The sequence below is a fragment of the Schistocerca americana genome, chromosome 1, assembly GCF_021461395.2.
Source record: "Schistocerca americana isolate TAMUIC-IGC-003095 chromosome 1, iqSchAmer2.1, whole genome shotgun sequence".
NCBI classification, from domain to species: Eukaryota; Metazoa; Arthropoda; class Insecta; order Orthoptera; family Acrididae; genus Schistocerca; species Schistocerca americana.
The window spans coordinates 58,642,840-58,660,973 of record NC_060119.1 but is presented as its reverse complement, the minus strand read 5'-3'; the positions used below and the strand labels follow the sequence as shown (position 1 = coordinate 58,660,973).

The following is an 18,134-nucleotide window of genomic DNA, read 5'->3' as shown; positions in this document are numbered from 1 at the left end:
CAATGAGTAAAAGAAAAATTATATTAAAATAAATTGTGATCATCTTTTATATTGCAGTTCCTGTTATTAAATAAAGTAACATACTAATTTATGTAGGTTACAAATTAATACTAAGATTGGTAGGAGGTGTGGTAAGGTGGCCAGGATGGAAAAAGTGACAACTCCATATTGCTTGCCCTCAACAGCGCTACTGATTGCTGAGAAGAGGTCACACTAGTTCTAATATACATCACCATTGTTGTCAGTGAGACTGACAGTGGAAGCTTGTTACATTACTATTTATTAAAAACGTCTTTGTTTTTGAGTTGCCTTATGTAATATAAGTCATTTACATTATTCTTGTTACCTCACTCATATGAAGAGTAGTCATTTTTTTCAATATCAGTGTTTAAATAATGACTTTGACCTGTAAATCTAGTTCCTTGTTACATTACTGGACACTAAAAGTGCAACACCAAGAAGAAATGCAGATGATAAATGGGCATTCATTGGACAAATATATTATACTAGAACTGACATGTGATTACATTTTCGTGCAATTTGGGTGCATAGATCCTGAGAAATCAGTACCCAGAACAACCACCTCTCGCCGTAATTGCGGCCTTGATACGCCTGAGTCAAACAGAGCTTGGATAACGTGTACAGGTACAGCTGCCCATGCAGCTTCAACACGATACCACAGTTCATCAAGGGTAGTGACTGGCTTATTGTGACAAGCCAGTTGCTCAGCCATCATTGACCAGATGTTTTCAATTGGTAAGAGATCTGGAGAATGTGCTGGCCAGGGCAGCAGTCGAACATTTTCTGTATCCAGAAAGGCCCGTACAGGACCTGCAACATGTGGTCGTGCATTATCCTGCTGAAATGTAGGGTTTCACAGGGATTGAATGAAGGGTAGAGCCATGGGTCATAACACATATGAAATGTAATGTCCACTGTTCAAAGTGCCATCAATGTGAACAAGAGGTGACCGACACGTGTAACCAATGGCACCCGATACCATCACGCCGGATGATACGCCAGTATGGCGATGACGAATACACGCTTGCAATGTGCGTTCACTGCGATGTCGCTGAACATGGATGCAACCATCATGATGCTGTAAACAGAACCTGGATTCATCCGAAAAAATGACGTTTTGCCATTCATGCACACAGGATCATCATTGAGTACACCATCACAGGTGCTCCTGTCTGTGATGCAGTGTCAAGGGTAGCTACAGTCATGGTCTCCAAGCTGATAGTACATGCTGCTGCAAACGTCGTCGAACTGTTTGTGCAGATGGTTGTTGTCTTGCAAACGTCCCCATCTGTTGAATCAGGGATCGAGACATGGCTGCATGATCCGTTACAGCCATGCAGATAAGATGCATGTCATCTTGACTGCTAGTGATACGAGGCCATTTGAATCTAGCATGGCGTTTTGTGTTACCCTCCTGAACCCACTGATTCCATATTCTGCTAACAGTCATTGTATCTCGACCAACGCGAGCAGCAATCTCACAGTACGATGAACCAAAATCACGATAGGCTACAATTCGACCTTTATCAAAGTCGGAAACGTTATGGTACGCATATCTTCTCCTTACATGAGGCATCACAACAATGTTTCACCAGGCAACGCCGGTCAACTGCTGTTTGAGTATGAGAAATCGGTTGGAAACTTTTCTCATGTCAGCATGTTGTAGGTGTCGCCACCGGCGCCAGCCTTGGTGAATACTCTGAAAAGCTAATCATTTGCATATCGCAGCATCTTCTTCCTGTTGTGTCTGTGGTATGTCATCTTCATGGTATAGCAATTTTAACGGTAGTGTATTTATTACACCTCGAGCTGCAGATAACTAATGCTGATATGTCACCTGATCCAGAAAAGTGTCCACACTACTTGTCAGGAAAAGTGGCCAAGTTGTTCGCTCCTATGACTTTGTTACTTCCAAAAATTATACATAATACATCATATAAAACTGGTTTCTAAGAGCTTTTCTATGCAAAACAGTCATATGTCATTCTATCCCTCTGTGATAATTTCGAATTAACTGTGTTACTTAAAACTGTCTCAGTTCTATTTGCCCTAATATAAAAGTTAGATAGGAAATGGTCTGCTGTAGATTCTTGGTATTCTTTCAAGTACTAGGTCATGAAGATGCCTAGAAAATCTGCTCAGGAATCAGAAAAACGCATCATGGGATTCTGCCGCGATGGCACTGGTCACTCACTTAGGTATGAAAAACTGATTACTAAGTAAGCCTTCACAAAAAATGCATGTAGTTATAATATATTATTTTATTTTTGACTTAAAAATACTTGGTGTGATACCGTATAACTTGTAGATTCAAAATGTGTAAGTGGTAAGGTTCTATCTCTTAACATTATTTATTATGACTAGCTAACAGTTTCATTACATACTCGAACACCAACATATAAAAGACAGAGAGGAAAAACACAGTATTACACAGCACAGATTCAACTTGTTTTACTTGCGAAAGATATAAAGCATCACAGATATGATGAACCTTGTAACTTTTATTTCAAATTTTAACACTCCCTCCTAATAAAAAATACGAAAAAAACACTAAATGTCAAACGGATTTAATCTACTGCACTCCAATTCCTTCACACAGCATCTTGAATCGGATCCTTTCTAATGGCTTGGTTAGTAGATCAGCTAGTTGGTATGTCCCATCAATGTGTTCTAATCCAAGATCCCCATTCAAAAATCTCTCTCTGAGATAAAAGTGGCGGATTTCAATGTGCTTTGACATTTGATAATATGTTGGATTTTTAGACAGCTTCACTGGACTTGCATTGTCAACATAGAGTGCGGGAAGCTTCACATGTTTGGATGTTCCAATCAGTTCATACAGTCATCTTTTCAGCCAGAGCAATTCCTTTGCTCCTTCACTGGCTGATATTACTTCTGCTTCCATAGTGGATGTTGCCACTGTCTTTTGTAATAGACTGATCCATGATACAGACCCAAGGGAGAGTGTTGCAACAACGCCTGTTGCTGAACGCCTAGTGTCCTTATCACCAGCATAATCAGCGTCACTGTAGACTTTTAAACAAACTGCATTGTTCTTCTAAATAATTCCACAAGTCATCATATTCTTCAGGTATCTAAAAATTCTTTTCACTTGGTTCCAATCTTCAACTGTAGGATCTTCCATGGCTCTAGCCGCTTAGTTCACTGCAAAAGCAGTATCTGGACAGGAGACTGTAGTCAAATACATCAGACATCCCACCGCTTCACAATAAGGAACTTTGGCTCTGATCTTCTTCTTTATATCACTTTCTTCACGTCCAATTGGAGTAGAAACTCCATTAGCTACATCCATTCCAAATGTCTTCAGAATTTCCATTATATAGTCCTCTTGATTAATTGCTATTGACCCCTCTTAATTTTGCTGTATTTTCATGCCTACAATGTTGTTGAGAGATCCTCTACTTGTCTAAAACTCCAACTTCAACATTTCCATGAACTCTGCTTTATTGTTGCCCACAACTAAACCGTCATCAACACAGATTGCAATGTATAAACAATTTTTGTTGTTCCGATGGTAGAAGAGACTGTTTTTATATCCAACCTTTTTCATGAAGTCTATGAAACGCTTGTTCCAACAATGTAGTGCCTGCTTGAGGCCATACAGACTTTTCTTCAGTAAACATACACGTCCAGTATCATCTTAAAAACCTTCAGGTTGTTCCATGTATACATCTTCTTCTAGTACACCATTGAGAAAGCTGTTTTGATGTGACACTGGTAGAGTTTCATTTTCTGTGCAGCACCTACTGCCAACAGGGTTTGAATCGTATCATAGCGAGCAACAGGGCTGAATGTTTCTTCATAGTCAATTCCCCACCTTTGTACATGTCCTTTGGCCACAAGTCGACCCTTGAAACATACATTCCCATTTTCTGCAGTTGATCAGTCTTCATGATTCAGATAAGTAGACGAATGGATTAGTACATAAGGTAGAAAACAGATGAAAGTTTGAACAAGACAGACAAGAGGGGTTAAATAAGAAGGAATGATGGCCACATGGGCTAATATAACAAAAAAATCAATTACTGACAAAATTATTTAATTGGATAGATAAAAAGTCTACCGAACTGCAAGTCAGGGGAGACTTACCATTTGGGATGAAAAGGAAAGACTGATTGGTGGGGATTGCATTGGACAATATATGGAAACCTGAGAGCTTAAAGGTGGAAGAGAGGGTAATATGCAGACAGAGATTACTGCTTAAACATCACGCATGAGCTAATAAGAGAGAAAAGCTAAGTGCATGTACATAACAGAGGTGGGAGAGAAGTGATCAAAAGTAGATGGGAAAGAAAATGAAAGACATAGAAAACTAAAACAGAGTGAAGCAAAGAGTAGTTACAATGAAGAAATACTGAAACAGAAGAAATTAACATGAATTAAGGCCAGGTGGGTGGCGAGAATCCAAGGACGTTTGTAGTGCTAGTTCCCACCTGCGCAGTTCTGTGAAACTGGTGTCTGGAGGAAGAGTCCAGATGGCGTGTGTGGTGCAACAGGCGCCAATGTCACAAATGTGATGTTGTAGAGCATAATCTGCAACAGGATATTGTGAGTTGCCAGTATACGCCCTCTGCATATGCCCATTCATCCTAATTGATAATTTGGTGGTAGTGATGTTGATGTAAAAGGCAGAACAGTGTTTACATAATAGCTGGTATATGACATGTGTCATTTTGCAGGTGGCTCTCCCTTTGACAGTATGTGTTCTGCCAGTTACAGGGCTATTATAGGTAGTGGCAGGAGAGGGTGCGTAGAGCAAGTCTTGCAGTGGGGATGGTCATAGGGGAAGGACCCATAGGGTAGACAGATGGGTGCAGAAGGAAAGTAGGGTCTGACAAGAATAGTGCAAAGATTGGAAGGGTGATGGAAAGCTATTCTAGGTGTGGTGGGCAAAATTTTGGACAGAATGGATCTCATTTTAGGGCATGATTTTAGGAAGTCATGGTCCTGTCGAAGTAGCTGCTTAACACATTCCAGACAAGGATAATACTGAGTCACCAACGGTGTGCCCAAAGGTGTTTTGTGGAGGGATCAGCAGTAGCAGGATTGGATGTGATGGTCTGGAAAATTTGCTTTTTAAGTAGGCTGGTGGGGTAATTATGTGCAGTGAAGGCTGAGGTGAGAATGGTGGTGTATTGGTGTAAAGAGTCTGCTTCTGAACAAATACGTTTGCCTTGGATGCCAAGGCTGTATCACAGGGAACATTTGACATGGAATCTGGCAACACTGAACACCTTCTCCCAATTAAATTTCACATTGTCCTATTTCGAATCCCACACCACTTCCCTTGATGTTGATCTTGTCCTCACTGAAGGCCAGCAACACACTCCCATCCACATCAAACCTACCAACAAACAACAGGACTTACATTTTGACAGTTTCATCCTTTCCATGTTTCGAAGAAGTCGGCAGGTGACAACTAGCACTACAACATGTCCTTGTTTCTCACCATCCCCCTGGCCTTAATTTACATTTATTTCTTCCCTCTCAGTATTATTCACTGTATCTACTCTTTGCTTCGCTCCATTTTAGTTTTCTACATCTTTCATTGTCTTTCCCATCTATTTTTCGCCACCCCGCCTCCCACCTCTTTTATGTACAATGCTCTTATCTTTTCACTGTTATTAACTCACGCATGATGTTTAAGCAGTAATCTCTGTCTGCAGTAATCTTTAAGCTCTCAGGTTTTCAAATTTGTTTCTTTTCCTTCACCCTTCTCTCACCTTTAACCCTTCTGCCTCAAGAAGGAGCCACTGGCTCTGAGAGCTTGCCAGTTACAACCATCTTTCATGTGTGTGTTCTCCCACCGCTTGGTGAGTAGATTTTTTATCTATCCAATTAAATACTCCTATTGTTTGGTGTTTCTCTAATGTTAAGTCTTAAATAACAATTTTAAACTTCTTTGGATTTACTATATGCAGATTATTTTTCCTGTTGCTTCGCTCATGAGGGATCAAAAAGATAAGTCAGTTTTTTTTTATGGTGCGCATTGTATTAGAGATACACACATTCACAGTTGCTTGGAAATGCCCACATCATATCACATGTACGTGCTCTCACTTAATCATAGTCTTGTGTCGTAGGTTAGCCGTTCCTATCTGAGACAGTAATGCTATCTACAATAGTTGGTGTCCTAAAGTTCAATGTTTAACATTTGCCATCGCATATTATTATTATTATTTTAAATAATTTCAAAATCAGTATGGGATGTACATGCTATAAAAGATTCTAGTTTCTTTATTGGAACATTCTTTAATGGCTGGAGGGAGTACTACATACAGCAGTTCTCAACAGAAAGAAATCGGCTGACACACATATTTTTTTAAACATAGATTCGAACACAAACCCATATAGTAAGTACATTAAACTTGAGAAAATATTTTGCTCAATCCACGACATTCTTCTCCTTAATACTGGCAACTATATATCCAAGATTCGCTCATCATGGAGGACGATGCAATTAAACTGTATGCAAAATGATTAAGGTTCAATTCACATTATAAAATAGAACAGCGGAAGGATAATTATGGATCAGAATGTTCTTAAACATTGAAGTATCATATGCACACAGGTTATTGACAATGAGAGAGTGGTTCCCGTTATGTGTGGATAATTTCAGTGCTAGCGAAGTAAGAATATGTTAGTAGCTAATGTAGCTGTGCTAGACAGCCCAATGTGGACCATAGCCAGAAGCAAAATGTCTGTACAGCTGCAACGTATTTCTTCCTTCCACATAGGTCTCGCAACCTGGAAATTTGGGAAACTGGAGGTGCTATGTTGGTTTACTGACAATTTCTCTTTAGGTTTGTTGCCAAGTATTTGAAAACCTGTGAAATAATGAAATTCGATGAGAATTTTTGTTTAGTAGGCTGTTAAAATACGTGGAAATTGATTTCAATCAATTATTGACAAAATTATTTAATTGGATAGATAAAAAAATCTGCTCACCAAGCAGCAGCAGAACACACAAATAAAAGACAGTTGTAAGTGACAACCTTTCAGAGCCAATGTATCCTTCTTCAGGCAGAAGGGCTGAAGTGAAAGGAAGAGGGGTGAATGAAAAGGGCTTTTCCTTGCCAGTTACAACTGTCTTTTATGTGTGTGTTATGCTGTCACTTGGTGAGTAGGTTTTTTATCTATCCAATTAAATAATTTTGTGGGAATTCATCTGATAGCCAACACACTGGGGCTGGGCCGGGATCCACATCACTGTTGAATGCTAAAGAAACTTTGTAGGGTAAGCAGTAAGTGTATAAATATTTCTGTACATTTACAAATTGAATATGGATTAAAATATGGAATATATACAAAAAATGTGTATAATATCAGGTAAATACAAAAATAAAATACAGGATGTATTTATACAGAAGGGGTAATTGAAATTTGCAATATAAACACTAGATACATAGCAGAGGAATGGCAGCACACATACAGTCAGTACAAACAAAAATATTATAAAGAGGTAGCAACCAGAGTTTGCGGTAGGACTTTTAACTTAAGCATTAGTAAGATATAGGAGAACGTAAAGTGGTGACAAAACTGTCATATCCTCCTACATATGGGCCATGCTGCATCAGAAGTAGGCATATCAGAAAAAAAGACATTTTGGCAGGGAATCACTGGAAGTCATTTAGAGGGAATTAAAAAAAAGGATTTGGCTATGGCATATAAAGTGGAGTTGGCCAGTATTGTAACGCAAGACTTCATTGGGATTTTAAAAAAATGGAGGTGTATGACTACCTAATATCAAACCACACCTTGTGTGTGCAAGAAGAAGTCTACCATATCAATACCACATGTGTTCTTGTAGTGTCTATTAAGAGTTGTCTTTGGCAGTCAGCACTGTGTTGATGGAAGTTTTTTCTAGAGGGACATTTCATTCAGTGTTACTAGGGGAAACCTGAATAAAATGGCCACCCTAAGAAAAATGTTTTGTTTCATTTACCTTATTTGACATATAAGCATATAGAATGTATCTTATTAAACTATGTACATTCTAGAACAATAAAAAAGTTGTATTATTACACAATACCTTGTTCTGTAGTAGAGAAGTTGGCTTAAATAAATGTCTGCAAAATAGTCACTTTGCCCAGTAGGTAGGGCAAGGTGGCCACAGGTGGATAAAAGGTAAAAAAGACTCAAAGAACAAGTTTAGGACACTGTGAATAGAAAGGAATTGCAAAATGAAGAACGTAGCCTACACATTCACAGAGAAAAATTTATTTAAATTTGAGGAAAAATTACCAAATTATACAAAACGTGTTTTACTTTCCAAGTTACAGTGCATCATTTGTCATGAGGCCATAAGTCACTTATCTCTACAATAGTCACACACAAACACGTCGTTATCTTCATCACATCCTGCACATTCTTCATGAGCCCACAGCTTGCAATCAGAGCATCTAATCCAGCCTTCATTGTCTTTGGATTTAGAGAAAGCCTCATTACAATACAAACATTCAGTGTCCTTCTCTTCCTCACTGTATTGTTCTTCACTGTATTCTCTAAAAAATTACTTTTTGCACTTTACTCCTAGCTTTCCTATTTACACTTTCACTTTGTTATTAGGCCCTTTTATTTCAACAGCTGGTTTAGATGTGTTAGTCATTTCTTCTTTTTCTATGGGGTTTGTTCTTATTTTCTTGATCTGCTTTTTCTTCTTCGTCTTATCTTCTAATAGCTCAGTTTTGTAAGGGCTAAAGTTTATTACCGTTTCCTGACCCCTTCTTTGCCCTTTCTTTCTTTGTTGCTGCTGCTGGCCTAATTTTAATTTTGGTAAAGGTAGGCCTATAATATCTTTTGGGCTTACTGCAAAAGATGTTGACTGTGTTACCTTCTCATTTGTGTCAGCCATGAAAGTGTCCTCGTTATTGTTATTGCCACTCACTTTTCCTTCCTGCACAGCCTCATTTTCATTCATAGGACTATCAACTGCTTCTTTGCTATTTGCTGATACAACATCAAATTCATCTTCTTCAATTTGCATAGGCCTATTAAGTAGATCTTTATAACCTTCAGTTCCTTTGTTTGTCTCATTTACTGTGTCCCTTCTATTATCATTTAAGTTTTCTCCACAGATTATGCCTATGTCCGATATGCACACCTCTGCAGCAATGAAATCTGCATCTGAAAACATAGACGGGTTCGAAGGAACAATCCCACATTTAAGAAATCCATTTATCGCTGTAGACGGTACTACTACCAGCAGAAATGCCTCTCCAAGAAGCTTACTGATTTGGAATTGTGTTATTACCTTTCCTGGGTTGTTTGAGGAACTTTTCATAAGCTCTGGCATAGAATTTTTTGAAAGATGCCATAAATGATGCATCTAGAGGTTGTAGTTTGTGGCTACAATGTGGTGGCAGACACACTACGGTTATATTATTTTCTCTGAATAAGTAGGACTGGATTGTCAGCTGTAGGTTTCGTGTAATTCAAGAAATGATCAAACCATTTCATGAAAACATCCGTCTGTATCCATCCACTGTGATGGCAGGAAAATGCGGTTCCTGGAGGAGCACCATCCTGAAGTTCAACTTTCATTCTTTGTCTGGGAAATATCACGAAGGGTGGAATAAATGTCCCCCCTGCAGACACGCATATGGCTACTGTTGAAAGCAAAACTTTTTCTGCTGACGTAATAGCACCAACTTGGCGTCTGCCTTTACAAGAGAAAACTTTGAAATTTCTAGACTGAACTGTCAATAGACCAGTTTCGTCAAGATTGTATATTCCATGAGCAGGGTAAAAGTGTTTTTCTTGCACTTCCTGGAGAATGTTGAAAAATCTTTGCACATTAGCTTTATTAAAGCCCTGAGACCTGGCCATTGAAGTGGATTCTGGTTTCCTAAGGCTTATGTTTGGATGTCTCTTCCAAAACTGTGCCACCCAGTCCTAGCCGCCCACATATTTTTTTTTTTTTTTTTTCATTATTAAATGGGCGTGGTAGAATATTCCACTCAGCAAGTTGAAACGCCAAGTGTCATAAATCAGTTACTGATATGCCATAATATCTTCATTCCATGTCAAAAATATGGCTAATAAGTTCTTCTTCTTGCTTTTCATTGAAAACACTTCTAAAGTTTCCAAGAATATTCTTATTTTCAATAATATCATGGTTTTTCTTCTGAAATCTTCGTTTAAGTGTTTCTTGGAACACTGAACTGCTTGGCTGCTGTTTCAAAGGGCATCTTTTCTTTTCTTACTGCTTCCAGTGCCTGTTGTGTAGCCTGGGAATCCCACAATTGTTGCAGTGATTTTCTCAAATAATTTGACAGCATCTTAGCTCATTCCTGTAATAATAGAATATACGTTTCAAATATCAGTTAATATATTAATACTTTAGTATACCTACATTTTTTCAGACAGACTGTTTCCTTATTATCAATCCGTTGTTTTAAAATAGATAGCCTAAGCAAGTTACTGAGAGTATGTTCGGGCAAAGTGGCCATTTGGCCGCATTGCCCTGTCAGACGACTGGCCACTTCGCCCGATTGGACGAAATTACACTGATTGTTGCCTGTAAATGACAATACATAACTACCAAATACATCAATATATAGTTCCCAAGGTTAAAATATAACATTTTACCAGCACTATAGCAATTAAATGTTGCAATACATACATTGTAAATGTACGCAATTGAATTGGTCACTTACTTTCCAGCAGATGTATAGAAAACAGAAAATATGTCACTGCAGAGTGCGCCCATCTATCTCCATGATACTTGTTGGCAATACCAAAAAAGTCTCTTTGAATAGTTTTAAGTGTTCTCCACTAGGCTGCAGCACTCTCGAAGGGAATAAAAGCAAGTGGCTACTTTACCCACCCTGGCCACTATAGCTGCCCATACCTTATATGCATGTTAATTTTCACGATACTTCAGAGATGGAGGACAAGTTGATATTTTGGACCTTTTTATAGTTAACATTGCTTTAGAGCCATACATTCGCAGTTTGTTGGAGATTGCTGTAGCACATCACTTGTTACTGTGCCCACCAAACCACAGCATGGTCTGCTGCCATAGCAAACACTCACCTTCCAAAAGTGTGACTGCTTCGTGCTGTCTTCATCAGTATGCCAGAGATCGCAGTGCTCTAAAGATATAAACAAACATCGTTGTATGTGGAATTTTTCTATACACTATAGCAAATAGGCCACTGGAAATAGTAGCAGCTGTAAAATACCTAAACCAGAATTACACATCACCCTCATAATATGTTTTGGGAAAGGAATTTGATTTTCAATTACGTTTTTTCAGTGTGTTAGGGGCTGTCTACCCCATATGCCAGTGTCCTTTGTAATATTACCGTAATTTCTAGATGACTTTAGAAAAGTAGTCATACTTGCAAAGTGTTGAGGTGTTTTGGGTAAAAATTAATTTCTCTGGTTATGTGGGAATACTGTAGGTCATGAGAATTTATCAGAAAGCAAGCACACTCAAAATAATGGGTATATAATACCATGCAGTTAGAAATGTAAGCATGAAAATGTACAGATGCCTCAGGGTTTTCTTGTGCTTCCAATTGGAAACCACCTTTATCTAACATGTTGAGAACTGTCTAAACAAGGGAGTTTCACTATGGATCACCCTATCCATATGCATAAGAAATGAAAATTGAAAAAAGTGACACAAGCAGTCATAATATTATTGAGGAACCATTAAAAATTTTATTATTTATTTCATCTTTCTTAAGTAACAGGATTTGTTGTAGGAACAAACTTTGGGGAGGGGTGTGGGACTGTTTTGAAAGATAATATGTGATTCAATGATCATAGTTTACTTCTGCATACATAAGTGATACAAAAAATTTTCTAATGATTCCACCATGGTGGCCAACCTATCAACATGAAAGAGCTCATTTTACAGTTACCTTCAATGTGTCAGAATGTCTTTCATTTAGTGCACTCAACTTGAAAAAATGTTTACTGCACAGGAGTACTTTGCTAGCAGTTGTAGCATACTAAAAACGTTATATTTATGAAAATGTCCTCAAGAATTAGGGAGATGTGTAATTTAAAAAATCTGAGTGTTTAATGCAACCTGCTTCTACTCTGCTATTGATCACTTTGACTGGTGGCATGTGTCTTTCTTATCCCGCCTCTACTTCCAGCTGCTAGCATCTGATATGTAATCACAGGTACTGCCTTCACAGGGTGTTATTGGTCTTTTCCATTTTATATATACAAAGGTTGTTCAATAATTAACGCCCCACATTTCTTTAAAAAGCCATTAATATTCATAGACAAACATCTTGTTGGTGTTTCACATTTGTTCTGCGTGCCAGTGAAGTTTCAAACCGTTCTGGCAGATGACAGAGCCATAGTACCACAACAAAATGGCATCTACATACAACTCACATAAAAGCAGTGGGCTGTTATTGAATTCTTGTGTGCAGACAAAGAAACTGTGGTGAATATCCATAAAAGTTTGGCTGCAATGTACGGCGATGCTGATAGGAGTACAGTTGGGTGATGGGTAAAGAAAGTTACAGCCTCAGGAAATGCAGAAACAGAGCTCCATGGTCAGTCACGCTCAGGATGTCCTGTCACAGCCACTGCTCCAGACATGCCGAATCGTGCAGATGCCATTATTCATGCCGATCGGAACATCACAACTCGACAATTGGTTCTACAGCTATCAGTCAGCATTGGAAGTGCATCTGCACTAATCAAGGCTCTTGGATATTCAAAATGATACTCATGATGGGTTCTACAAATGCTCACAGCGGACCACAAGATTCAAATAAAGGCCATTTCACCTGAATTGTAGAGCGTTTTGAGACCAACAGAGAGGCCTTTCTGTAATGGACCGTTATGGGGTATGAAAACTGGGTACACCATCTTGCGCTGGAAACAAAAAGGCAGTCCATGCAGTGGCATCATCCTCATTCACCACAAAAGAAGAAATTCAGGACAACCCCCTCTGCCACTTAAAGATTCTCAATGGCGAACACACTTAGAAGATGACAAGAGTGTCAGTCATGCGATGAAAACATGGCTATGCATACAGGACAAGGGCTTTTACCAGCAGGGAATACATGCTCTTCCACAACATTGGTGTATGGCCATAGAACGTGAATGGAGACTATGTAGAAAAATAGGACATGGGCAAGACATGTTGATGTATTTTGTCGCCAAATTCCAACTCTTAACAATGAATATGTTCTGAGGAGAAAAAAAAAGTGTGGAATTACGTATTGAATGACCCCCATAGTTCTAATGGTAACAGAGCAAGCTTTCTTCCTCTTTGCGGGTGATCGAGACGGGTCATAACAGCACATTAAGTCCTGTCGACTACTGATACTGGCATGGTGGTCTGCACCAGATCTGCTAGGTGTGATGAGGCAGCATCTGGTTGAGGCTGGGGCAGAGGGCATTGGAGACTCATGCAGAGACAATTACTTGTATATATTTTTTAGAACATTTTCAATAACATGTTTTTTTCTTCCATTCCTATCCACTGTTGGGGAAACTACATACTGTACAGTTTAGCGATTTGCAGATATGCTCCTGCTCTGATTTTCCATCATTTATTTATAAGTAGTGACCGGATTATATGCATTGCAAAACCTTCAAATATGCATGAAAAATGCCTAAAAGTGCACGAAAAGTGCCAAAATACACAAAATCAAACAATAAACAGTGCGTGCATTATATCTCAAAGTTGAACCTGTGCATATCAGTAGTGGGGCTAGGAGAGAAGGGCAACACTCTTCATTGTTGCCAGATGTATCCAAGATGGCAGGGTGTTGTGGTTCCAGATTGTGTTGATTAGGTACGAACCCTAATTTAGTAGTTAACCTTTCCTCCAAACCTCTCTCCCAATCCAAAACCTCTGTCCTACCCAAAGGCCTCACCTTCAGCCCTACTCCCAGGTTCAACCAAACAGCCCTCGTCAAAGATTTACTGTCCTACACTTGTACTCTCTGCTGGAAATATCACTTTGCCACAAAGAAAAATGATCCTAATCCTACTCCTAATGATCCAACTCCCCAAGACACTATCCAAATTGAACCCTGCCTGGAACAGTTCCATCCTCCGTCACAGCAGGACCCACCTCCTCTTCCTCAAAATCACCCTCTCCAAACCTTCCAGGAATTTCTCACTTCCAGCCTTGCCTCTCAATCCTTCTTAAAAAACCTTAATCCTACTCCCAACATCACCACTGCTGAAGCCCAGGCTATCCGTGATCTGAAGGCTGACCGATCCATCGTCATTCTTCTGGCAGACAAGGGTTCCACGACCATGGTACTTGATCGTCGGGAGTATGTGGCTGAGGGACTGCGTCAGCTTTCAGACAACACTACATACAAAGTTTGCCAGGGTAATCCCATTCCTGATGTCCAGGCGGAGCTTCAAGGAATCCTCAGAATGTTAGACCCCCTACAAAACCTTTCACCTGACTCCATCAACCTCCTGAGCCCACCAACACCCCACACAACTACCTTCTAGCTACTTCCTAAAATTCACAAACCCATTCATCCTGGCCACCCCATTGTAGCTGGTTACCAAGCCCCCACAGAACGTATCTCTGCCTACATAGATCAACACCTTCAACCCATTACATGCAGTCTCCCATCCTTCATCAAAGACACCAACCACTTTCTCGAATGCCTGGAATCCCTACCCAGTCTGTTACCCCCAGAAACCATCCTTGTAACCATTGATGCCACTTCCTTATACACAAATATTCTGCACGTCCAGGGCCTCGCTGCGATGGAGCACTTCCTTTCACACCGATCACCTGCCACGCTACCTAAAACCTCTTTCCTCATTACCTTAGCCAGCTTCATTCTGACTCACAACTTCTTCACTTTCGAAGGTCAGACATACCAACAATTAAAGGGAACAGCCATGGTTACCAGGATGGCCCCCTCATACGCCAACCTATTTATGGGTCGCTTAGAGGAAGCCTTCTTGGTTACATAGGCCTGCCAACCCAAAGTTGGTACAGATTTATTGATGACATCTTCATGATCTGGACTCAAAGTGAAGAAGAACTCCAGAATTTCCTCTCCAACCTCAACTCCTTTGGTTCCATCAGATTCACCTGGTCTTACTCCAAATCCCATCTCACTTTCCTTGACGTTGACCTCAATCTGTCCAATGGCCAGCTTCACACATCTGTCCACATCAAACCCACCAACAAGCAACAGTACCTACATTATGACAGCTGCCACCCATTCCACATCAAACAGTCCCTTCCCTACAGCCTAGGTCTTCGTGGCAAACAAATCTGCTCCATTCCAGAATCCCTGAACCATTACACCAACAACCTGAAAACAGCTTTCGCATCCCGCAACTACCCTCCTGACCTGGTACAGAGGCAAATTACCAGAGCCACTTCCTCATCCCCTCAAACCAAGAACCTCACACAGAAGAACCCCAAAAGTGCCCCACTTGTGACAGGATACTTTCCGGGACTGGATGAGACTCTGAATGTGGCTCTCCAGCAGGGATCTGACTTCCTCAAATCCTGCCCTGAAATGAGATCCATCCTTCATGAAATCCTCCCCACTCCACCAAGAGCGTCTTTCTGCCATCCACCTAACCTTCGTAACCTCTTGGTTCATTCCTATGAAATCCCCAAACCACCTTCCCTACCCTCTGGCTCCTACCCTTGTAACTGCCCCCGGTGTAAAACCTGTCCCATGCACCCTCCCACCACCACCTACTCCAGTCCTGTAATCCGGAAGGTGTACACGATCAAAGGCAGAGCCATGTGTGAAAGCACCAATGTGATTTACCAACTGACCTGCCTACACTGTGAAGCTTTCTATTTGGGAATGACCAGCAACAAACTGTCCATTCGCATGAATGGACACAGGCAGACAGTGTTTGTTGGTAATGAGGATCACCCTGTGGCAAAACATGCCTTGGTGCACGGCCAGCACATCTTGGCACAGTGTTACACCATCTGGGTTATCTGGATACTTCCCACTAACATCAGCCTGTCAGAACTCCAGAGATAGAAACTTGCCCTTCAGTATATCCTCTCTTCCCGTTATCCACCAGGCCTCAACCTCTGCTAATTTCGAGTTGCTGCTGCTCATACCTCACCTGTCATTCAACAACATCTTTGCCTCTGTACTTCCACCTCGACTGACGTCTCTGCCCAAACTCTTTACTTTACAAATGTCTGCTTGTGTCTGCGTATGTGCAGATGGATATGTGTGTGTGTGTGTGTGTGTGTGTGTGTGTGTGTGTGTGTGTGTGCGCGAGTGTATACCTATACTTTTTCCCCCCTAAGATAAGTCTTTCCACTCCCGGGATTGGAATGACTCCATACCCTCTCCCTTTAAACCCACATCCTTTCGTCTTTCCCTCTCCTTCCCTCTTTCCTGATGAAGCAACCGTTGGTTGCGAAAGCTTGAATTTTGTGTGTATGTTTGTGTGTCTATCAACATGCCAGCACTTTCGTTTGGTAAAGCAGAACTTACATACAAAAAGACCACTCATCACACAATAAACAGCTATGTTACAAGACAAAAATTGGATGTACATGTTCAAAGCACCAACACAAAGTTATTTCAAACAGGTCTTATCCATCCTAGAATCAAACTATACAATGCCTTACCAGATACCATTAAATACATACAAAACATTGGTCACTTCAAATCTAAAATGAAGCTGTACTTGGTTGATCACTCCTTTTATACAGTAAATGAATACCTACAAAAATAAATTTTTCGAACTTAATCCAATGTAGTCTTATACAGAAGAACATTTGTATATTATCTCTCTATATATAGTGTAACAACATTTATTTAAGTATTCATCATTAATTGATATATTAATGTGTGTTATTATCTACAAAGGTATAATATATGTAAAACTGTTAACATTAACATAAAAATCCAAATATCTCTTGCCCATTGTGCAGCTGTAGATGAAAACGGATCAATAAATCAATTCAGTAGTATAATTTGATTTAAGCAATATTTGCATAGGAAGCGTTTGAGGATAGGATTTGTAAGATTCTGAAAAGGAAAATTGCTTGCAGTGAATGCTTCACATGGATCCATGTTAAATTGACATTTTTGGTTACCTTGCTACTGCAACTTGCTGTTGTCAGAAGTTGTTGTCATGGTCCTTTCTTCTGCATTCCGTCGATATGAAGACTTGTCTTGATATGCTTGTCTATTTGAAACTTTTTTTGCAGGAAAAAGATTTTCTCTCAAGCCCAACAGTATAAAACAATTCCGTCATATGTTCCAGGATGGTCAGTAATTCATGAAACAACATTTCTAATCTTTTTTCGGGCAGCATGGCACACAACATGTTACACACTACACATAAACACATTCAGCTGGTACAAGTAAATGGAAAGCTAAACTGAAACTATGGACATGTGACTAAAAGCTTGCGTAGTTTAATTTAATTGTTGCTGGCGCATTCTGTATGACAAAGGGGGGGGGGGGGGGGGGATTAACTGGAGGGCATGGGTGCAGGAGCATCGACTCTGTCTGCCTGTTCCTCTTCTGTAATGATTTCGTTAGGCATTGGCTTCTCTGTTAGCGATTGCTCGCACTTCTAGGTCATGGTCAGTCTGTGAGACATCAAAACTATATCTAATTAGAGACCGCCTGTCTAAATTTTTAAAATATTGTAAACAGAGAGCGAAATTACACATCGGCACTAGTTTTTAGTTAAAATATGCAATAACCAGTGAAAAGGAGCCAAATATGCAAATGCATAAGCAACATGCAAATGCATATTATCCAGAACGCGCCGGCAACACTATCCTCACTATCCTCTGTGCCCGCGGTGGCTCAGATGGATAGAGCGTCTGCCATGTAAGCAGGAGATCCCGGGTTCGAGTCCCGGTCGAGGCACACATTTTCAACATGTCCCCAATGAAGTACATCAACGCCTGTTTGCAGCTAGGGTGTCTATTTAATTATCATTTCATTTCTAGCAAAGCTGCATGGTCATCCACGGTAACTGTTCTTTCGGGAATAGATACTACCGTCATATATGGCTAGATTAGTATTTTCCACTTTTTTGCAGAATATGCTATCATACCATTAAATCATAATAGTTGAGCCACATACTAAAATGTCAAAGTATTTTACCTCTTAAATTACATT

At 40.0% G+C, this 18,134-nt stretch overlaps 1 non-coding gene across 1 annotated transcript; it reads left to right on the top strand.

The window, feature by feature from the left end:
• The first annotated feature begins 17,804 nt into the window (after nt 1–17,804).
• Nucleotides 17,805–17,879, top strand: Trnat-ugu. Its single transcript has one exon. It is a non-coding gene; the product is annotated as a tRNA-Thr (tRNA).
• The last annotated feature ends 255 nt before the right edge of the window (nt 17,880–18,134 follow it).